This window comes from Amphiprion ocellaris, chromosome 14 (assembly GCF_022539595.1).
Source record: "Amphiprion ocellaris isolate individual 3 ecotype Okinawa chromosome 14, ASM2253959v1, whole genome shotgun sequence".
NCBI lineage: Eukaryota > Metazoa > Chordata > Actinopteri > Pomacentridae > Amphiprion > Amphiprion ocellaris.
The window spans coordinates 28337384-28347851 of record NC_072779.1 but is presented as its reverse complement, the minus strand read 5'-3'; positions in this window follow the sequence as shown (position 1 = coordinate 28347851).

The following is a 10468-nucleotide window of genomic DNA, read 5'->3' as shown; positions in this document are numbered from 1 at the left end:
TCAAAGACTCCAGAGGGCTGTGCCGCCTCTCCAGGAGGGTCAGCGGAACCACTTGGATCGAGGAGCCCAAGGCCAGTCCGGAGAAAAGTTAGACCAAGACGTTATGAGGACTAGGATTGAAGCGACCCTGAGGAAGTCTGTTCGGCTTCCATGTCAGTGTATTGAGGGATATCAAGTTCAGTGGGAAGATAATCATGGTAAAATTCTCGATTTGTCAGATACATCACCCTCAGGAAAGTTTGTGTTTAATAATGACCCCAAGAGGTTGAAGATGGGAGGAGACTGTAGTATTTATCTACGTAGATTTCAGTTAGAGGATCAAGGTGATTATAGATGTTCTCACCATGAATCACAGGAGCATGGTGTGCAGTTAAAGTTGGGGGCTAGTGTGGTGACTTTAGTGGAGATAAATGAGAGTAGGAATAAAGAATCCCAAGTTGTTAAAGAACCACAAATGGTGCCAACTCTTTTGCCAAAAGTTAACAAAGTTAAACAGACATCTACTTCTTTGGTTCCGAAGGTTGCTGATGCATTACATTTAACCACAGTTGTGTCTACTCCAGTTACTACTTTGGTTACTACTATGGTAGGGGAGAGTGTGACAAAACCGAAGGTAACAACATCTACATTGCGATTAGAGCCCGCAAAGATGACACCGATACCTGTTGCTATATCTATGACGCCTACGACATTGAAGGATGTAGTGGATGTGAAGCAAAAGTCCCTGATAGAGTTGAAGGATGAATTGTCTAATAATAGTAAGCAAGTGGACAGTCGAGAACCAATTGTTGAGAACGATGATGTAGATTCATTGCAGACAGTTCAGATGAACGTATCAGAGGTACATAATGATGGTTGGACATCGGAAGATGGGACTGAGGCTTTGCGTACATTACGGAAGAGAGACACTAACTGGAAGGCGTATGGTTTTGATTCCTCAGTGATGAAAATTGCAGACCCATGGGCAAGTAGGAATTTGTGGTTTCAGCAGGTGACCCATTCTGTGAGATCTATTAGTAGGCTAAATTGTCCATGTCTGGTGAAAATTCCATCTCCAGGCACATGGCCTTCGATTCTGGAGACGGTGCCGAATCCGTTGGCGGCTCCATGTCAATCGAATGCATTAATATGGTTGTCTTATCAACAGGGGTCACCGGCAGCTGCCCTGAAGGCTTTGTGGGGGACTTTATTTCAGCCAGGTTCTATTTGTTCTTGGCTGAGGACATTGCCATATGTGAATTTGATGGACCAACATGAGAATGTATTGACGGCACTCCCTGACGCATTAGATGTGAAACCTGTGAGAGCTTTTGGTTGTTTCTGTTCCAATAAGACATATATGGGATCTGGAATGTTTATGGGAATATCTCGCTGTAATGAATATAGGATGTATTTGGGTAAGGGTAAACTTATAAATCCTCATGAATTGTTTCCTGTAACTTTCCGTTTGCCCTATAACCAAAATAAGACTGTGTGGGTGCTGGATCGTCCTTTGCCTGCGAACGTTACTGTAGGAAATTTTAAGGATATTTGGTGGGTTTGTGGTGACAAGGCGTATTTGTTTTTGCCAAATGGATGGACAGGGTGTTGTTATATGGCAACATTGAAACTCCCGTATGAGGTTTTGGCTGTCAAGGATACTAATGCAACTGACAAAGTTCAGTCTAATGTTGCTCCTACGAATAGGAAGAGAAGAGAGTTGGCGCAGTTTCATAGTTTGGAGTCCTACCATTGGAGGATAAGTTTGGGTGAAAAATGGGGTATAGGACTCCTTCCGTGGTATGGCGTTACGTTTTTGGCTGATCATATTGATAATATCACTTATACCCTGCAGGGTTTTGCGAATGAGACTATAAGAGGGTTTGGTTATTTGTCGAATGCTCAGAGGAGTCATAGACTGACGTTGTTGAAACATGATATGGCTTTGGACTATATTTTGGCCAGACAGGGTGGTTTATGTGTGGCTTTGAATTTCACTGGGGATGCTTGTTACACGTTGGTTCCTGATACTTCTGATAATATCACTAGTGTGATAGATGCGTTGCAAGCCATTAGGGATGCGTTTGGTCCATCGGAAGGTGCTGGATGGTCTGCTAATGCATGGCTGGAGGACCAATTGGGTCCGGTTGGTGCTGTTTTAATCCAAATTTTGATAGCGGTTCTTTTGTCATTGTGTGTGATGTTTTGTTTCTGTACGTTGTTGTTGACCTTTGCGGAGGCTATGATATTGAGATGGGTTGGTGTTGTGATGCCGGGTGACAACGTTCAGATGCCATTATTGAATGGGGTTTCCTTGAGTAACGATGAGGCAGATGTCATGGAGAGTCGGATGGTGGATAAATATCCCTTTTGACTGTCTCTTTTGGTGTGGTTCTACTTTTTCTTTTTGTAGTTCCTTAAAGGGGGAAATGGGAACTTATGGTTTTTGGTTTTTGATTTGATTTTTTTTATTTTTTACTTTTTATCCTTTAGTATATTGCAATATATTATACTGTGTTTGATGTGTTTGTTGTTGCAAGATACTGGTTGGTGTGTTTTGTCTTCTTCCCAGGAGACTATCTGGGAAATCGCGTAAAGAGCGGCTGTCGTTCAGAGATCTCTACAGCCAAATGGACTCATATGCTTGAATATGGACAATGCAATGGAGGAAGAATCCGGAGTGACGACATTACAGTGATGGCATACTACGACTGGAACTGTTGATGGACGACAGTTTGATATGTTCATGTTTTCATGTATGCCTATTGTATGGATTCTGTTTTCATATGTAATCTGTTTTTATTATCGGATGTTTATTCTTGTTTACACTATTATATTATGAGTTAGTGATACTATCAATATGTTAGTTTTTGAGTTTTATGCCTATATGACTGATATGAGGTGTTTATGACAGGGGGTTCATTACTTGGATGTTTTCTCTTAGGAGGTGAGTACGTTGGGATCTCAGGTGTTTTCTTTTTTTTCGACTGTTTAGGGGCAGTAATGCTAGGCAGGGTCAGGTCCATTGAAGGGTACGATGGGTCGACCAGCCTGACATTGGATATTTTTGATTTTATTTCTGTGATTCCCATCTGTATTTGCTTCTACTTGTTTACATACTTGTATGAACCTTTTGTCTAATTGGCTTGGAGTACTATATGTGGTCGCCTAGGGCAGAGGGACCGTGAGAGAATTTTCCTGTCTTGTTTGTTCGATGGATGATTTGGAAAGATAGCTGCCGGGCAGGTTTTTCGCTCTCACACTCCGTTAAATTGTTATACTGTTGAGTGTATGCTGTGAGTAGCACGGCTAAATAGGAATTGTCATGTATACTCTGTACTCGATACTATAGTGATGTTTTCGACGCTTTGTCAGCGCCGAAGGGGGGAAATATGAAGTATCTGATCTGATATGAGTTCTGATAGTTGTTGACCACAAAGTGAACTTTTAACTAACAGGAGGTAGTAAGTACTGAGGAATGTGTTTTCGGCTCCAGAAATCCTATGTTGTGTTGACCTTGGGGTCCACTGTTAACCTATAGCTGATTTGTGATCCTTAGGAATGCACAGAAGGGGAGTCTTGTCTGAGGAGTTATCATTTTTTAGTGGGGATGTAAACCAGATGCTGTAATTCTATACGTTACCAGAAGGTATAAAAACTGACCGTTGGTCTTTGTTCGAGGAGGATCATTGGGCGACATCCTTCCAGACAACTTCTGTCTGTATGATACTGTTCTTTCTTTTAATAAAGTTCTTATTAAGAAAGTCAGTGTCAACGGGCGTTTCTTCTCCACCTGCACATCACGGACATCAGAGAAACAACGACAATAGCCCACTTGGATTCTATAGCCCCATTATCCCCCGTGATGCACAAGAAACCCTCCCTGAGAAACTTAATGGGACAGGTGTCATGGGACGTTCTGGGAATCCAGGTGCAGACGCAGATGAGGCAGAGACAGATGGAGGATTAAAAAAATGTATTTTACAAAAGAAAAACTCAAACCAGTTAATAAGGGGAAGCTAAGCTAATGGGAAAAACGGAACCACACCTCATTCAATAGAAGGTAAACTACCAAAACCTACAAGAAACTCTTAACTAATCTCAAAGGGGAAATCTTACAAAACCACAGAAGAATAAACTAATCTAAGATAGCAAAATGGGCAACTCATTAGGCAGGAAACTACACTAAAGGGGGGCAGGCAGGCTTGGGGAATCCAGAGTCCAGCAAGGGCACGACTATAAATTTGGTCAATGACCTTTGGCCTAAGGTGCTCTGGTGCTAACAACACTTATGAGCCATTATGTTCAAACATAGTGTTTCTCATGGCCAATCTCTTAACAGCACAGAAGTCCAATAACAGCACCGCACGGGTTCATCTCAGGCAGGCCGTTCTTTCCCAGTCACCCACCTCCAAGTTTCTCCATCATTGCTCATGTGAATGTTGAAGTCCCCCTTCATTTTGTGTCAGTGCATCTTACCTCTACAGCAGTGGTTCCCAACCTGGGGTCCAGAGATCGGGCGGGGGGGAACACGACACACACACACAGACTCACTGTGTCATCACAAGTCTACCTATAAAACATTTTTTAAAACACATATATTTGCTCTTTCCTCAAAAATTCTTTGCTGTTTCGATGGCCACACCTCCTTGACCTTTCAACTTCTGTCCACGTTTTCTTCAGGTTGGCTCACTAGTTCATCCTGATTCATTAGTTTGTGTGCAGTTAGAAAATTACTGACGGGAACGATGTTTGAAAAACACAAAACGGGTGAAGATTCATCAGTACCTAAAAAAAACTCCGGCTATACCTCGAGAGTTACCTTACGTTTGGCTGGGGCTGGGGAGCAGGTTATAGGGGGGCTCCAAGCCAAGCAGGTTGGGAACCACTGCTTTACAGCATTCTCATTTTCTCCAACAGACTGATGTGGACGGCTGTCTCCCAGCCCCTAAGACAGGGGAAGCTTTCCAGTGTCAATGAAAATGCTGTGAGTTATACAAATGCAAATCAGTGGCGTGCGTGCGTGCGTGCGTGCGTGCGTGCGTGCGTGCGTGCGTGCGTGCGTGCGTGCGTGCGTGCGTGCGTGCGTGGAGGAAGTGACTTTTCACTAGCATTTTTTATTTTTTATTTATTTTTTTTGGAGGGGGGGCATTTTTGCCTTTATTAGATAGGACAGTGAGAGAGAGAGACAGGAAACATGGGTACAAAAGTGGGGGGATGACATGCAGTAAATGACCACAAGCTGGATTCGAACCCACGACCACTGTGTCAGGGACTATAGCCCCTGTTCACAGGTTGCCTGCCTAGCCAGCTGAGCTATCTGGGTGTCCAGGACTGTTTTTTTAAGAGAATAAGGACACACAAACAAAACCATACAATTTACACTTTTACTCAGGGTTCATACAGCTTTTATTAAAGTAAAATCTAAGTGCATCGCAGGCACTTTCAACACTTTCAATACTCTAAATCTCAGACATTGTGCAGAGCGGCAAAACTACAGTCACCTTTTCTCTTATGCTGCTTAAATGCACAGTGGATATATTTATCACACATCTTGCAGCAATGTGCTCAACAGGGAGAAATGATGATGGATATGAGATGTCTGTTCCCTTCAAGTTCCAAACTTCTATGAGTTTCCATAAAAATGTCTGTCTAAAAGTCATACTCTTTGACATGACATTAATAGCTATGAAGTGCTTCATAGTGGCTGGTCATGGTTCTGTCAGGGTGTCAAGGATGGGCTCCTTCAAATTGTTAGTGTTTGCACTGTAAAGGCCAACATGCTGTTTAGCGCAGGGGTATTCAACTAAAATTCTAAGAGGTCCAGTCAGAGAAAATGTATTAAAACAACGGTCCAGAAAATCTTAATATCGAACTTGAAATAGTGTGATATATGTTGATGTAACCTAATAGTTTTATTAGTGTCTGCATGTAATCACTAACTGACTGTCAAATCAAATAAATTCAGTATTGTTCAAAAACATTTTGACAACATTTATTAATAAATAACTTTTGATATAACTGTAATCGGAAAGTAAAGTGAAAAATAATGACTGAACAACCTGAACCAAATTATATACATTTTTAACAATAGCTAAATCTCAAAAAATGTAAACAATTGAAGACTTTTACATTTTTTTCTGTCTTATATCACTCCCCTTATATCCCTGCTGCTTAATGGGAGAATTGAGCTGCCAGTATTTTGAATTGTGGTCTGAATGGATTTTGGCAGTGATGCCGCTTATAGTCTGGATCCACGGATTTCTTAAAGATTTTCCATTGCCAGATATAGCAGCCAGAGCTGATAAACTAATGCCGTAAACACTGGAAAAGCTGCGCCGGTAAAATAGAAGCAACTCATCAAATTTAAAATACCCGAAATGTGTTGCCAAAGACATTGCAGGGAGTTTGAGTCATTCTGTGCTACAGATGCGTTAAAATTTTTAATCTGATTAATCATGGTACTGGATTAATCGGCGTTAGCGTGCTAATTTTGACAGCATCCATCCATCGGGGCTACTACTAGCGACGAATCGATTGAGCATGATACGTTATCAAAAGCGGAAGTGAGCAACAGAAATCACCGTCCGAGCAGAGCACGGAACACGCACAGACATATATATACACACATATATTATATATGCACGATACAGCGCGGATGTCCGTGCGTGTTCTGCGCTCTGCTCGGACGGTGATTTCTGTTGCATTTCGCGCTCACTTCCGCTTTTGATGACGTATCGTGCTCAAGTGATTCGTTGATTTGTCGTTAGTAGCAGCCTACCTACCTACCTATCAAAAAAAATGTATCAGAATGCCTTTATTGCAAAGTGAGCTCGCACACACTCCACTGTTTTGAGTGTGTTGAGCTCCAGATTGTTGTGGATGAAATCAACAACAGTAGTGTCGTCTGCAAACTTCAGGAGCTTCACATTGGGGTGTGAGGAGGTGCAGTCGTTTGTGTACAGAGAGAAGAACAGTGGGGAGAGCACACATCCCTGGGGGCACTGGTGCTGATGATGCGGGTGCTGGATGTGAAGATGCACAACCTCACAAGCTGCTGTCTGTCATAAAGCTGGAGATCCACTAACAGGTGGAAACTGCCTCCAACAGCTGGGTTTGGGCAGGAAGAGATCTGGGATGATCGTGTTGAACCCCCTCATCCCAGTTCCAGATTCTCACAGATCTGTCAGGCCGGTCACCTGATAAAAATGACACATCACACATCAGTTGACACTCTGAGGAAGACTGCAGATGTGGTTGAAACATGTCATGATACTGAACCCCATGCTGAGTTTCACAGCAGTGGTGCCACCAGTGCGCACTGGCTGTTCGTTGCCATCCGCTCTGTTGAGCTACTACTCTACACCTTCTGCTGCAAGTCTCTCAGCGTCCCCCACCGCATCGTGTCATGTCCGGTTTGGAAGCCTTGTACAGTAAGACGCTACACATACTAAACCTTTAACACTATGATATACACTACCACGCTTTTAGCCCAGTCAGACGTAACATGAACCTCTAATTTTGTTACCGGGGGGGGGGGGGGGGGGGGGGGGGGGGGGATCGGAGAACCCAGGTGCAGACACAGATGGAGACAAACGGATGGTTTTTAGGAAATTTATTCTATTGCAAAAACAACTAAATTCAAGGAAGAAACAGGAAACAAAGCTGGAGGGGAGAAACTAAACCAGACCCATTACAAAATATGCAAGACAACAAAACTCAAATAAAACTAACTACACTCAACACAGGAACACTAGGAAAACGCAAGCAGAAAACTAAACTAAGTCAACAGACAGTGTACTCACAAACCCAGGAGGGAAACAGAACTCAGGGGCAAGGTAGACTGGCATGGGGAATCCGGAAGCTGGCGGAGGGACAAGACTGGCAGACAGAAGGCTGGAGACAGAGGGAACCAGCAGTTATCCAGGGATGGGTGAAGATCAGAGTCCATGGGGGCTGAAGCTGTCAAGAGGGACGCAGGGCTCGGTGGGGAAAACAGAATCCATGTGGGAACTGAGACTGGAGGAAAGCAGGGAAGTGACAATCTATGGTCCGATAGGGAGTGACTGAATGAACCGGGTTTAAATAGCTGGAGGTGAGGTAGTGGCAGGTATCCTGAGTGAGCTGATTACTGTAGGTGACACATTGCAGTAATCAGCAGGGAGCAGAGTGCAGGCAGGTGAAGCAGGGAGAGCAAGAGGGCGAGTGAACATGGAAAGAAACACAGGAGGGAGAGATGACAGACAGAGGGAGCCAAAGAGACAGACAGGTCAAAGCAGATAAACACATGAGGAACGATACCAGAAAGAAAGAAAAAGAAGGACGAAGAGGAAAGGCAGGAGCTGGAGCAAGGATCATAACAAATTTAGCAGGATATTAGGATTCCAGGACTGATATTATGGTACCAGGAAGCCAGTGAGTAGTTACATGGTTCCAAATTCTGATTCAACATAGTCAAAAATGTATGATTTGACACCAAGATCATTCAAATAGGACAAGTCTCTGTGATTTTATTGAGAAATGCAATATTTCTGTCTATTCAATGGCGGCCATCTTGAAAAGTGGCCACCATCTTGAATCTTTAGGTGGCTAATGGGTTTTATCAAAAGAGTAATTCCCAAGGACTGTGTGCCAATTTTGGTGCTTGTTTATGGAACTATATTATTGTTACATGTGTAAATACCAGATTAAGTGCTGTTAGTACTTAATTCATAAACAATAAATTCAAATTTGGATTCAAAACAGAAATTGAAATGTAAAGTGGGGGGGAGGGGGCATGGTAGGTCATCTGGGTGCCACCCTCAGCCTGCTATGCTCCATTCCCTGTTCCCTATTCCTTGTCAGTCTGTATCAGCAAAGTTACCCACTCTGAGGCCAGTTTTTTTGCACAGTGCAGTGTTGTCTGATTGTTTTGTAACTCTCGATTCAGTCAAGCCTCTTTCGCTAGCTCAGTGCGCCATTTAGTGGTGGTAATTCCCAGTTTGAGTTTCCGTATTTCTCTAGAGTATTTTACCCGCCAGCCCCCTATGGGCTCTGAAGTACATTAGTTCCATGAAGAAGTCCTAGTTCCAGTTGTAATCTGGAGCCATTTCCTTTGTAAGATTCCGATGTATTTATTGTTTTTTATGCCTGCCTACTGTGTTCCATTGCCCTGCATATGAGTCACAGCGTTTGGCTCGTAACAACAGTAACATCTGGTTTCCAAACACTTGAAACAAAAAGTGTTTTTTTTTAACAGCAGTCTTCCCTTTACACTGTAGCAGTTAACATATTTCTTGTAAATCTCAACTTAAACATTAATGTAATCGAATAAAACCTAAGCTATTATCCTATTATTGATTTCAGGAGCCATACAGGGGACCATGCTCCACTATCCCTCCAAGGGGTTTGTGTGGAGAGTCGTCTCCTTCCAAGTTCCTGGGGACTCACTTATCTGAGGACCTCACCTGGACAGCCAGCACAGCAGCACTGGTTAAAATGGCACAGCAGAGACTCGACTTCTTTCGAATGCTGAAGAGGAACCACCTGGAGGAAAGACTGCAGGTGTCCCACCGGGCCACCATAGAGTTGGTGCTGACATACTGTGTAACTGCCTGGTTCACAGCCTGCTCCGCCACAGACAGGAAGGCTCTGCAGAGGGTCACCAGGACTGCTGAGAAAAGCATCGGCTGCCCTCTGCCCCTCCTGGATAACATCGCGTCCTCCCGATGTATTAGCACACATATGTCAAAGTCAAGGCCCGCGGGCCAGATCCGGCCCGCGAATGAATTATCTATGGCCCCCCGGATGATATTTAATTAGTATTAGAACCGGCCCGCAGGCCGCAGCCGCCCGCTGGTGTTTTGCACGCACCAATACTACATTCCCCACAATGCAACGGTATCTCTGATATGTACAGTACAGTGAAGGCGTTTAAAACCAAGCTGAGTCTGTTGGAGACGCGGAAAGAAAACTTGAGCCACTTTTCCAGCTGCCAGACCATGAAAGAGAAGCTCTCTACCGCTGTGTTCCCGAGAGCACAGTTTGCTGATAAACTCAACATACTTGCCGCCGACTTCCGCCGCCGATTTGCTGACTTTGAAGCCCAAAAAAGCAGGTTTGAACTGCTCGGCAATCCTTTTGCAGCTGACGTGGAAAGCGCACCACCAAACCTACAAATGGAGTTGATTGAGCTCCAGTGCAATGACACACTGAAGGAAAAATATGAGAGAGCGAGTGCTGCTGAGTTTGCACGTTTCATCCCCGACACAATCACCCAGCTGCGCATCCAAGCTGCTCAGACGCTCTCTATGTTTGGCAGCACATACCTGTGTGAACAACTGTTCTCTTTGATGAAGCTAAACAAAACATCACACAGGAGCCGTCTTACTGATAAAAACCTTCACTCAATCCTGAGGATTTCCTCAGCTCAGAGCCTGACCCCGAACATTGATGAACTTGTACAAAAGATGAGACACCACCAAGTATCAGGCTCAGCCTCAGACAAGTG